Genomic DNA, 11,122 nt, shown 5'->3' on the forward strand with positions numbered 1-11,122 from the left:
GGTGACTCGGATTTAGTGGTCAATCAGGTGATGAAAGAGTGGGACGTGAGAAGCCCAGCCATGACTGGATACTGCAGTGCAGTGAGGAAGCTGGAAAAGAAGTTCGAGGGGTTGGAGCTCCATCATATACCCCGACTGAAAAATCAAGCAGCTGATGATCTAGCAAAGATAGGTTCCAAGAGAGAAGCCATTCCGAGTGGTGTGTTCTTGGAGCATATACACACTCCGTCAGTCAAAGAAGATCCTTTCACCGAAGAAACTCCACAGCCCAAGAGTGCCACAGATCCGACTGAAGTTGAAGTCCCAGCGGTGGTCGACTTGATCATGGAGGTTTTGGTGGTCATTCCCGACTGGACAGTTCCGTATGTCGCATATATCCTGAGAAAAGAGCTTCCGGAGGATGAGGAAGAGGCTCGACAGATCGTCCGTCGATCTAAGGCCTTTACCGTAATCAAAGGACAATTATACACAGAAAGCGCGACTGGAGTTGGTCAGAAGTGCATAACACCAGAAGAAGGTCGACTCATCCTCAATGATATTCACCCGGGGACCTGTGGTCATCATGCGTCCTCTCGGACCATCGTGGCCAAAGCATACCGAGCCGGATTTTACTGGCCGAAGGCGAATGAGATGGCAAAAGATATAGTGGATAAGTGCGAGGGATGTCAGTTCTACTCGAATATGTCGCACAAGCCTGCGTCGGCCCTGAAGACCATCCCACTCGTCTGGCCTTTCGCAGTATGGGGACTGGACATGGTCGGTCCTTTGAGAACAGGACGAAGTGGCTTCACGCATGTACTGGTGGCAGTCGACAAGTTCACCAAGTGGATCGAGGCTAAACCAATCAAGAGCCTTGACACCGGTACTGCTGTTAGCTTCATCAGGGAACTAATATTCAGATATGGAGTCCCGCACAGCATCATTACGGATAATGGGTCGAACTTTGACTTAGAGGAATTCAGAGATTTCTGCAACTCCCAAGGCACGCGGGTCGACTACGCTTCAGTCGCCCATCCGCAGTCGAATGGACAAGTAGAGCGAGCTAATGGACTGATTCTTAAGGGATTGAAGCCTCGACTGATGCATGATCTCAAACACGCGGCTGGAGCTTGGGTAGACGAACTTCCCTCAGTGCTTTGGGGGCTGCGGACCACACCTAATCGGTCGACCGGAAGAACTCCATTCTTCTTGGTCTACGGAGCTGAAGCAGTCTTGCCGAGTGATCTTCTCCACAATGCTCCTCGAGTTGAAATCTACAACGAAGCGGAGGCTGAACAAGCGCGGCAGGACGCAGTCGACCTTTTAGAGGAAGAAAGGGAGATGGCTCTGATCCGGTCGACCATCTACCAACAAGATTTGCGTCATTTCCACGCCAGAAATGTGAGAGGTCGAGCCTTCCAGGAAGGGGATTTAGTTCTCCGAGTGGATCAGCACAAACCACACAAGCTTGCTCCTTCTTGGGAAGGCCCCTTCATCGTCACCAAGGTCCTCCACAACGGGGCGTACCGTCTTTACAACGTCGAGCATAATATCGACGAGCCCCGAGCTTGGAACGCGGAGCTACTCCGCCCATTTTACACTTAGGTTTTATCACTCGGATGAGTTGCAATAAAGTACTTCTGTAGTTCATGGACCTCAAAATAATAGTGTCATAGTTCCTCCATAATTTCTGTCACTTTTTATTTTTGTCCACATAAAATTCCCCCTCAGTGGGTGACTTAGCCGTGAATCCGTTTCGCCTAAGTTTGTAAAAATCCTACCGAGTGGTGAGCCAGACTCTCACTCGGAGGCTTAGCTGCGAATCCGTTTCGCCTAAGTTATCAAAATCCTACCGAGTGGTAAGCCAGACTTTCACTCGGGGGCTTAGCTGCAGCCCTGTGCTCGCCTAAGTTGTAAAAATCCTACCGAGTGGAGAGCAACCCTCTCACTCGGGGGCTTAGCTGCAGTCCAAGCACTCGCCTAAGTTACAAAAATCCTACCGTGTGAAGAGCGACCCTCTCACTCGGGGGCTTAGCTGCAGCCCTGTGCTCGCCTAAGTTATAAAAATCCTACCGAGTGAAGAGTGTTGGAAATATGCCCTAGAGGCAATAATAAAAGTATTGTTATATTTCAATGTTCATGATAAATGTCTTTTATTCATGCTATAACTGTATTATCCAGAAATCGTAATACACGTGTGAATACTTAGACCACAATATGTCCCTGGTGAGCCTCTAGTTGACCAGCTCGTTGTGATCAACAGATAGTCATTGTTTCCTGACTATGGACATTGGATGTCGTTGATAACGGGATCACATCGTTAGGAGAATGATGTGATGGACAAGACCCAATCTTAAGCATAGCATAAAAGATCGTGTAGTTCGTTTTGCTAGAGCTTTGCCAGTGTCAAGTATCTCTTCCTTCGACCATGAGATCGTGTAACTCCCGGATACCGTAAGAGTGCCTTGGGTGTATCAAACGTCACAACGTAACTGGGTGACTATAAAGGTGCATTACAGGTATCTCCGAAAGTAGCTGTTGGGTTGACACGGATCGAGACTGGGATTTGTCACTCCGTATGACGGAGAGGTATCTCTGGGCCCACTCGGTAATGCATCATCATAATGAGCTCAATGTGACCAAGGTGTTGGACACGGGATCATGCATTACGGTACGAGTAAAGTGACTTGCCGGTAACGAGACTGAACAAGGTATTGGGATACCGACGATCGAGTCTCGGGCAAGTAACGTACCGATTGACAAAGGGAATTGCATACAGGGTTTGATCGAATCCTTGACATAGTGGTTCATCCGATGACAACATCGAGGAGCATGTGGGAGCCATCATGGGTATCCAGATCCCGCTGTTGGTTATTGACTGAGAGCGTCTCGGTCATGTCTGCATGTCTCCCGAACCCGTAGGGTCTACACACTTAAGGTTCGGTGACGCTAGGGTTATTAGGAAGACTAGTATGTGACTACCGAATGTTGTTCGGAGTCCCGGATGGGATCCTGGACGTCACGAGGAGATCCGGAATGGTCCGGAGGTAAAGATTTATATATGGGAAGTTGTCAAACGGACACCGGGAAGTTTCGGGGTCATACCGGTATTGTACCGGGGCCACCGGAAGGGTTCCGGGGGTCCACCGGGAGGGGCCACCCCTCCCGGGGGGCCACATGGGCTGCGTGGGGCAGGGAGCCAGCCCCTGGTGGGCTGGCCGCACCCCCCCTCCCTTGGGCCCATGCGCCTAGGGTTGAAGGGGAACCCTAGAGGGGGCGCCCCCCTTGACTTGGGGAGCAAGCCACCCTCTCCCCTTCCCCCTAGGCCGCCGCACCCCCCCTAGATGGGTTCTAGGGGGCCGGCCCCCTTCTCCCTTCCCCCTATAAATAGAGGGGTGAGGGGAGGGCAGCCGAACCACCCTCCAAGGCGCAGCCCTCCCCTCCCCAACACCTCTCCTCCTCCGTTGTGCGCTTGGCGAAGCCCTGTCGGAGTACTGCCTCTCCACCATCACCACGCCGTCGTGCTGCCAGTGGAGCTGTCTTCCTCAACCTCTCCTTCCCCCTTGCTAGATCAAGAAGGAGGAGACGTCTCCCGTCCCGTACGTGTGTTGAACGCGGAGGTGCTGTCCGTTCAGCACTTGGTCATCGGTGATTCGAATCACGTCGAGTACGACTACATCATCACCTTGCAAGCTTCCGCACGCGATCTACAAGTGGTATGTAGATGCAAACTCTCCCCCTTGACTCGTTGCTTAGATGAACTCATAGATGGATCTTGGTGAAACCGTAGGAAAAATTTTAATTTTCTGCAACGTTCCCCAACAGTGGCATCATGAGCTAGGTCTATGCGTAGTTCTGTTTGCACGAGTAGAACACAATTTTGTTGTGGGCGTGGATTTTGTCATCTTACTTGCCTCTACTAGTCTTTTCTTGCTCAACGGTATTGTGGGATGAAGCGGCCCGGACCAACCTTACACGTACGCTTACGTGAGACCGGTTCCACCGACTGACATGCACTAGTTGCATAAGGTGGCTGGCGGGTGTCTGTCTCTCCCACCTTAGTTGGAGCGGAATCGATGAACAGGGCCCTTATGAAGGGTAAATAGAAGTTGACAAAATCACGTTGTGGTAATTCGTAGGTAAGAAAACGTTCTTGCTAGAACCCAATTGCAGCCACGTAAAAGATGCAACAACAATTAGAGGACGTCTAACTTGTTTTTGCAGCGATTGATCATGTGATGTGATATGGCCAGAAAGTTGTGATGAATGATGAATTGTGATGTATGAGATCATGTTCTTTGTAATAGGATTCACGACTTGCATGTCGATAAGTATGATAACCGGCAGGAGCCATAGGAGCTGTCATTATTTTTTTGTATGACCTGCGTGTCATTGAATAACGCCATGTAAACTACTTTACTTTATTGCTAAACGTTAGTCATAGAAGTAGAAGTAGTCGTTGGCGTGACAACTTCATGAAGACACGATGATGGAGATCATGATGATGGAGATCATGGTGTCAAGCCGGTGACAAGATGATCATGGAGCCCCGAAGATGAAGATCAATGGAGCTATATGATATTGGCCATATCATGTCACAACTATATAATTGCATGTGATGTTTATTATGTATTATGCATCTTGTTTACTTAGGACGATGGTAGTAAATAAGATGATCCCTTATAAAATTTCAAGAAGTGTTCTCCCCTAACTGTGCACCGTTGCTACAGTTCGTCGCTTCTAAGCACCACGTGATGATCGGGTGTGATGGATTCTTACGTTCACATACAACGGGTGTAAGATAGTTTTACACAGCGAAAACACTTAGGGTTAACTTGACGAGCCTAGCATGTGCAGACATGGCCTCGGAACACGGAGACCGAAAGGTCGAACACGAGTCGTATGGAAGATACGATCAACATGAGAATGTTCACCGACGATGACTAGTCCGTCTCACGTGATGATCGGACACGGCCTAGTCGACTCGGATCGTGTAACACTTAGATGACTAGAGGGATGTCTAATCTAAGTGGGAGTTCGTAATTTGATTAGAACTTTATTATCATGAACTTAGTCTAAAAACCTTTGCAAATATGTCTTGTAGATCAATGGCCAACGCTAATGTCAACATGAACTTCAACGCGTTCCTTGAGAAAACCAAGCTGAAAGATGATGGCAGCAACTATACGGACTGAGTCCGGAACCTGAGGATCATCCTCATAGCTGCCAGGAAACAATATGTCCTAGAAGGACCGCTAGGTGACGCTCCCGTCCCAGAGAACCAAGACATTATGAATGCTTGGCAGTCTCGTGCTGATGATTACTCCCTCGTTCAGTGCGGCATGCTTTACAGCTTAGAACCGGGGCTCCAAAAGCGTTTTGAGCACCACGGAGCATATGAGATGTTCGAAGAGCTGAAACTAGTTTTTCAAGCTCATGCCCGGGTCGAGAGATATGATGTCTCCGACAAGTTCTACAGTTGTAAGATGGAGGAAAACAGTTCTGTCAGTGAGCACATCCTGAAGATGTCTGGGTTGCACAACCGTATGACCCAGCTGAACATTAACCTCCCAGATGAGGCGGTCATTGACAGAATCCTCCAGTCGCTCCCACCAAGCTACAAGAGCTTCGTGATGAACTACAACATGCAGGGGATGGAAAAGACCATTCCTGAAGTGTTCTCGATGCTGAAGTCAGCAGAGGCTGAAATCAAGAAAGAACATCAAGTGTTGATGGTCAATAAGACCACTAAGTTCAAGAAGGGCAAGGGTAAGAAGAACTTCAAGAAGGACGGCAAAGATGTTGCCGCGCCTGGTAAGCCAGTTACCGGGAAGAAGTCAAAGAATGGACCCAAGCCTGAGACTGAGTGCTTTTATTGCAAGGGGAAGGGTCACTGGAAGCGGAACTGCCCCAAATACTTAGCGGATAAGAAGGCCGGCAACACCAAAGGTATATTTGATATACATGTGATTGATGTGTACCTTACCAGTACTCGTAGTAACTCCTGGGTATTTGATACCGGTGTCGTTGCTCATATTTGTAACTCACAGCAGGAGCTGCGGAATAAACGGAGACTGGCAAAGGACGAGGTGACGATGCGCGTCGGGAATGGTTCCAGAGTCGATGTGATCGCCGTCGGCACGCTGCCTCTACATTTACCTACGGGGTTAGTTTTGAACCTTAATAATTGTTACTTAGTGCCAAGTTTGAGCATGAACATTGTATCTGGATCTCGTTTAATACGAGATGGCTACTCATTTAAGTCTGAGAATAATGGTTGTTCGATTTATATGAGAGATATGTTTTATGGTCATGCTCCGATGGTCAATGGTTTATTCTTAATGAATCTCGAGCGTAATATTACACATGTTCATAGTGTAGATGCCAAAAGATTTAAAGTTGATAACGATAGTCCCACATACTTGTGGCACTGCCGCCTTGGTCACATTGGTGTCAAGCGCATGAAGAAGCTCCATGCCGATGGACTTTTAGAGTCTCTTGATTATGAATCGTTTGACACGTGTGAACCATGCCTCTTGGGCAAAATGACCAAGACTCCGTTCTCCGGAACAATGGAGCGAGCAACCAACTTGTTGGAAATCATACATACCGATGTGTGCGGTCCAATGAGCATTGAGGCTCGCGGAGGATATCATTATGTTCTCACTCTCACAGATGACTTGAGTAGATATGGGTATGTCTACTTAATGAAACACAAGTCTGAGACCTTTGAAAAGTTCAAGGAATTTCAGAATGAGGTAGAGAATCAACGTGACCGAAAGATAAAATTCTTACGATCAGATCGTGGAGGAGAATACTTAAGTCACGAATTTGGTACACACTTAAGGAAATGTGGAATCGTTTCACAGCTCACGCCGCCTGGAACACCTCAGCAAAACGGTGTGTCCGAACGTCGTAATCGCACTCTATTGGATATGGTGCGGTCTATGATGTCTCTTACCGATTTACCGCTATCATTTTGGGGATACGCTCTAGAGACAGCTACATTCACTTTAAATAGGGCACCGTCTAAATCCGTTGAGACGACACCGTATGAATTATGGTTTGGAAAGAAACCTAAGCTGTCGTTTCTAAAAGTTTGCGGATGCGATGCTTATGTCAAGAAACTTCAACCTGAAAAGCTCGAACCCAAGTCGGAAAAATGCGTATTCATAGGATACCCTAAGGAAACTGTCGGGTATACCTTCTACTTAAGATCCGAAGGCAAGATCTTTGTTGCCAAGAACGGATGCTTTCTGGAAAAAGAGTTTCTCTCGAAAGAAGTAAGTGGGAGGAAAGTAGAACTCGATGAAGTACTACCTCTTGAGCAGGAAAGTGGCGCAGCGCAGGAAACCGTTCCTGTGATGCCCACACCAACTGAAGAGGAAAACAATGATGATGATCAAGGTACTTCGGATCAAGTTACTGCTGAACTTTGTAGGTCCACTAGGACACGTTCCGCACCAGAGTGGTACGGCAACCCTGTCTTGGAAATCATGTTGTTAGACAACAATGAACCTTCGAACTATGAAGAAGCGATGGCGGGCCCGTATTCCAACAAATGGCTTGAAGCCATGAAATCCGAGATAGAATCCATGTATGAAAACAAAGTATGGACTTTGACAGACTTGCCCGATGATCGGCGAGCGATAGAAAACAAATGGATCTTTAAGAAGAAGACGGACGCGGATGGTAATGTTACCATCTATAAGGCTCGACTTGTCGCTAAGGGTTATCGACAAGTTCAAGGGATTGACTACGACGAGACTTTCTCTCCCGTAGCGAAGCTGAAGTCCGTCCGAATCATGTTAGCAATTGCCGCATACTATGATTATGAGATATGGTAAATGGACGTCAAAACGGCATTCCTTAACGGGCATCTTAAGGAAGAACTGTATATGATGCAGCCGGAAGGTTTTGTCGATCCTCGGAACGCTAACAAAGTATGCAAGCTCCAGCGATCCATTTATGGACTGGTGCAAGCATCTCGGAGTTGGAACATTCGCTTTGATGAGATGATCAAAGCGTTTGGGTTTATGCAGACTTATGGAGAAGCCTGCGTTTACAAGAAAGTGAGTGGGAGCTCTGTAGCATTTCTCATATTATATGTAGATGACATACTCTTGATGGGAAATAATATAGAATTTCTAGACAGCATTAAGGCCTACTTGAATAAGTGTTTTTCAATGAAGGACCTTGGAGAAGCTGCTTATATATTAGGCATCAAGATCTATAGAGATAGATCGAGACGCCTCATAGGTCTTTCACAAAGCACATACCTTGATAAGATTTTGAAGAGGTTCAAAATGGATCAGTCCAAGAAGGGGTTCTTGCCTATGTTACAAGGTGTGAGATTGAGCTCGGCTCAGTCACCGACCACGGCAAAAGATAAAGAAGAGATGAGTGTCATCCCCTATGCTTCAGCCATAGGATCTATTATGTATGCCATGCTGTGTACCAGACCCGATGTAAACCTTGCCGTAAGTTTGGTAGCAAGATACCAGAGTAATCCCGGCGAGGAACACTGGACAGCGGTCAAGAATATCCTGAAGTACCTGAAAAGGACGAAGGACATGTTTCTCGTTTATGGAGGAGACGAAGAGCTCGTCGTAAAGGGTTACGTCGACGCTAGCTTCGACTCAGATCTGGATGACTCTAAGTCACAAACCGGATACGTGTATATGTTGAATGGTGGAGCAGTAAGCTGGTGCAGCTGCAAGCAGAGCGTCGTGGCGGGATCTACGTGTGAAGCGGAGTACATGGCAGCCTCGGAGGCAGCGCATGAAGCGACTTGGGTGAAGGAGTTCATCACCGACCTAGGAGTCATACCCAATGCGTCGGGGCCGATCAAACTCTTCTGTGACAACACTGGAGCTATTGCCCTCGCCAAGGAGCCCAGGTTTCACAAGAAGACCAGGCACATCAAGCGTCGTTTCAACTCCATCCGTGAAAATGTTCAAGATGGAGACATAGAGATTTGCAAAGTGCACACGGATCTGAATGTCGCAGATCCGCTGACTAAACCTCTCTCGCGTGCAAAACATGATCAACACTAGAACTCTATGGGTGTTCGATTCATCACAATGTAACTAGATTGGTGACTCTAGTGCAAGTGGGAGACTGTTGGCAATATGCCCTAGAGGCAATAATAAAAGTATTGTTATATTTCAATGTTCATGATAAATGTCTTTTATTCATGCTATAACTGTATTATCCGGAAATCGTAATACACGTGTGAATACTTAGACCACAATATGTCCCTGGTGAGCCTCTAGTTGACCAGCTCATTGTGATCAACAGATAGTCATTGTTTCCTGACTATGGACATTGGATGTCGTTGATAACCGGATCACATCATTAGGAGAATGATGTGATGGACAAGACCCAATCTTAAGCATAGCATAAAAGATCGTGTAGTTCGTTTTGCTAGAGCTTTGCCAGTGTCAAGTATCTCTTCCTTCGACCATGAGATCGTGTAACTCCCGGATATCGTAAGAGTGCCTTGGGTGTATCAAACGTCACAACGTAACTGGGTGACTATAAAGGTGCATTACAGGTATCTCCGAAAGTAGCTGTTGGGTTGACACGGATCGAGACTGGGATTTGTCACTCCGTATGACGGAGAGGTATCTCTGGGCCCACTCGGTAATGCATCATCATAATGAGCTCAATGTGACCAAGGTGTTGGACACGGGATCATGCATTACGGTACGAGTAAAGTGACTTGCCGGTAACGAGACTGAACAAGGTATTGGGATACCGACGATCGAGTCTCGGGCAAGTAACGTACCGATTGACAAAGGGAATTGCATACAGGGTTTGATCGAATCCTCGACATAGTGGTTCATCCGATGACAACATCGAGGAGCATGTGGGAGCCATCATGGGTATCCAGATCCCGCTGTTGGTTATTGACTAAGAGAGCGTCTCGGTCATGTCTGCATGTCTCCCGAACCCGTAGGGTCTACACACTTAAGGTTCGGTGACGCTAGGGTTATTAGGAAGACTAGTATGTGACTACCGAATGTTGTTCGGAGTCCCGTATGGGATCCTGGACGTCACGAGGAGATCCGGAATGGTCCGGAGGTAAAGATTTATATATGGGAAGTTGTCAAACGGACACCGGGAAGTTTCGGGGTCATACCGGTATTGTACCGGGGCCACCGGAAGGGTTCCGGGGGTCCACCGGGAGGGGCCACCCCTCCCGGGGGGCCACATGGGCTGCGTGGGGCAGGGAGCCAGCCCCTGGTGGGCTGGCCGCACCCCCCTCCCTTGGGCCCATGCGCCTAGGGTTGAAGGGGAACCCTAGTGGGGGTGCCCCCCTTGACTTGGGGGGCAAGCCACCCTCTCCCCTTCCCCCTAGGCCGCCGCACCCCCCCTAGATGGGTTCTAGGGGGCCGGCCCCCTTCTCCCTTCCCCCTATAAATAGAGGGGTGAGGGGAGGGCAGCCGAACCACCCTCCAAGGCGCAGCCCTCCCCTCCCCAACACCTCTCCTCCTCCGTTGTGCGCTTGGCGAAGCCCTGTCGGAGTACTGCCTCTCCACCATCACCACGCCGTCGTGCTGCCGGTGGAGCTGTCTTCCTCAACCTCTCCTTCCCCCTTGCTGGATCAAGAAGGAGGAGACGTCTCCCGTCCCGTACGTGTGTTGAACGCGGAGGTGCTGTCCGTTCAGCACTTGGTCATCGGTGATTCGAATCACGTCGAGTACGACTACATCATCACCTTGCAAGCTTCCGCACGCGATCTACAACTGGTATGTAGATGCAAACTATCCCCCTTGACTCGTTGCTTAGATGAACTCATAGATGGATCTTGGTGAAACCGTAGGAAAAATTTTAATTTTCTGCAACGTTCCCCAACAAAGAGCAACCCTCTCGCTCGGGGGCTTAGCTGCAGTCCAAGCACTCGCCTAAGTTATCTAAATCCTACCGAGTGAGGAGCAACCCTCTCACTCGGGGGCTTAGCTGCAGTCCAAGCACTCGCCTAAGTTATCTAAATCCTACCGAGTGAAGAGCAACCCTCTTACTCGGGGGCTTAGCTGCAGTCCAAGCACTCGCCTAAGTTATAAAAATCCTACCGAGTGAGGAGCAACCCTCTCACTCGGAGGCTTAGCTGCAGTCCAAGCACTTGCCTAAGTTATAA

Source organism: Triticum aestivum, chromosome 5A (assembly GCF_018294505.1).
Source record: "Triticum aestivum cultivar Chinese Spring chromosome 5A, IWGSC CS RefSeq v2.1, whole genome shotgun sequence".
Classification (NCBI taxonomy): Eukaryota; Viridiplantae; Streptophyta; class Magnoliopsida; order Poales; family Poaceae; genus Triticum; species Triticum aestivum.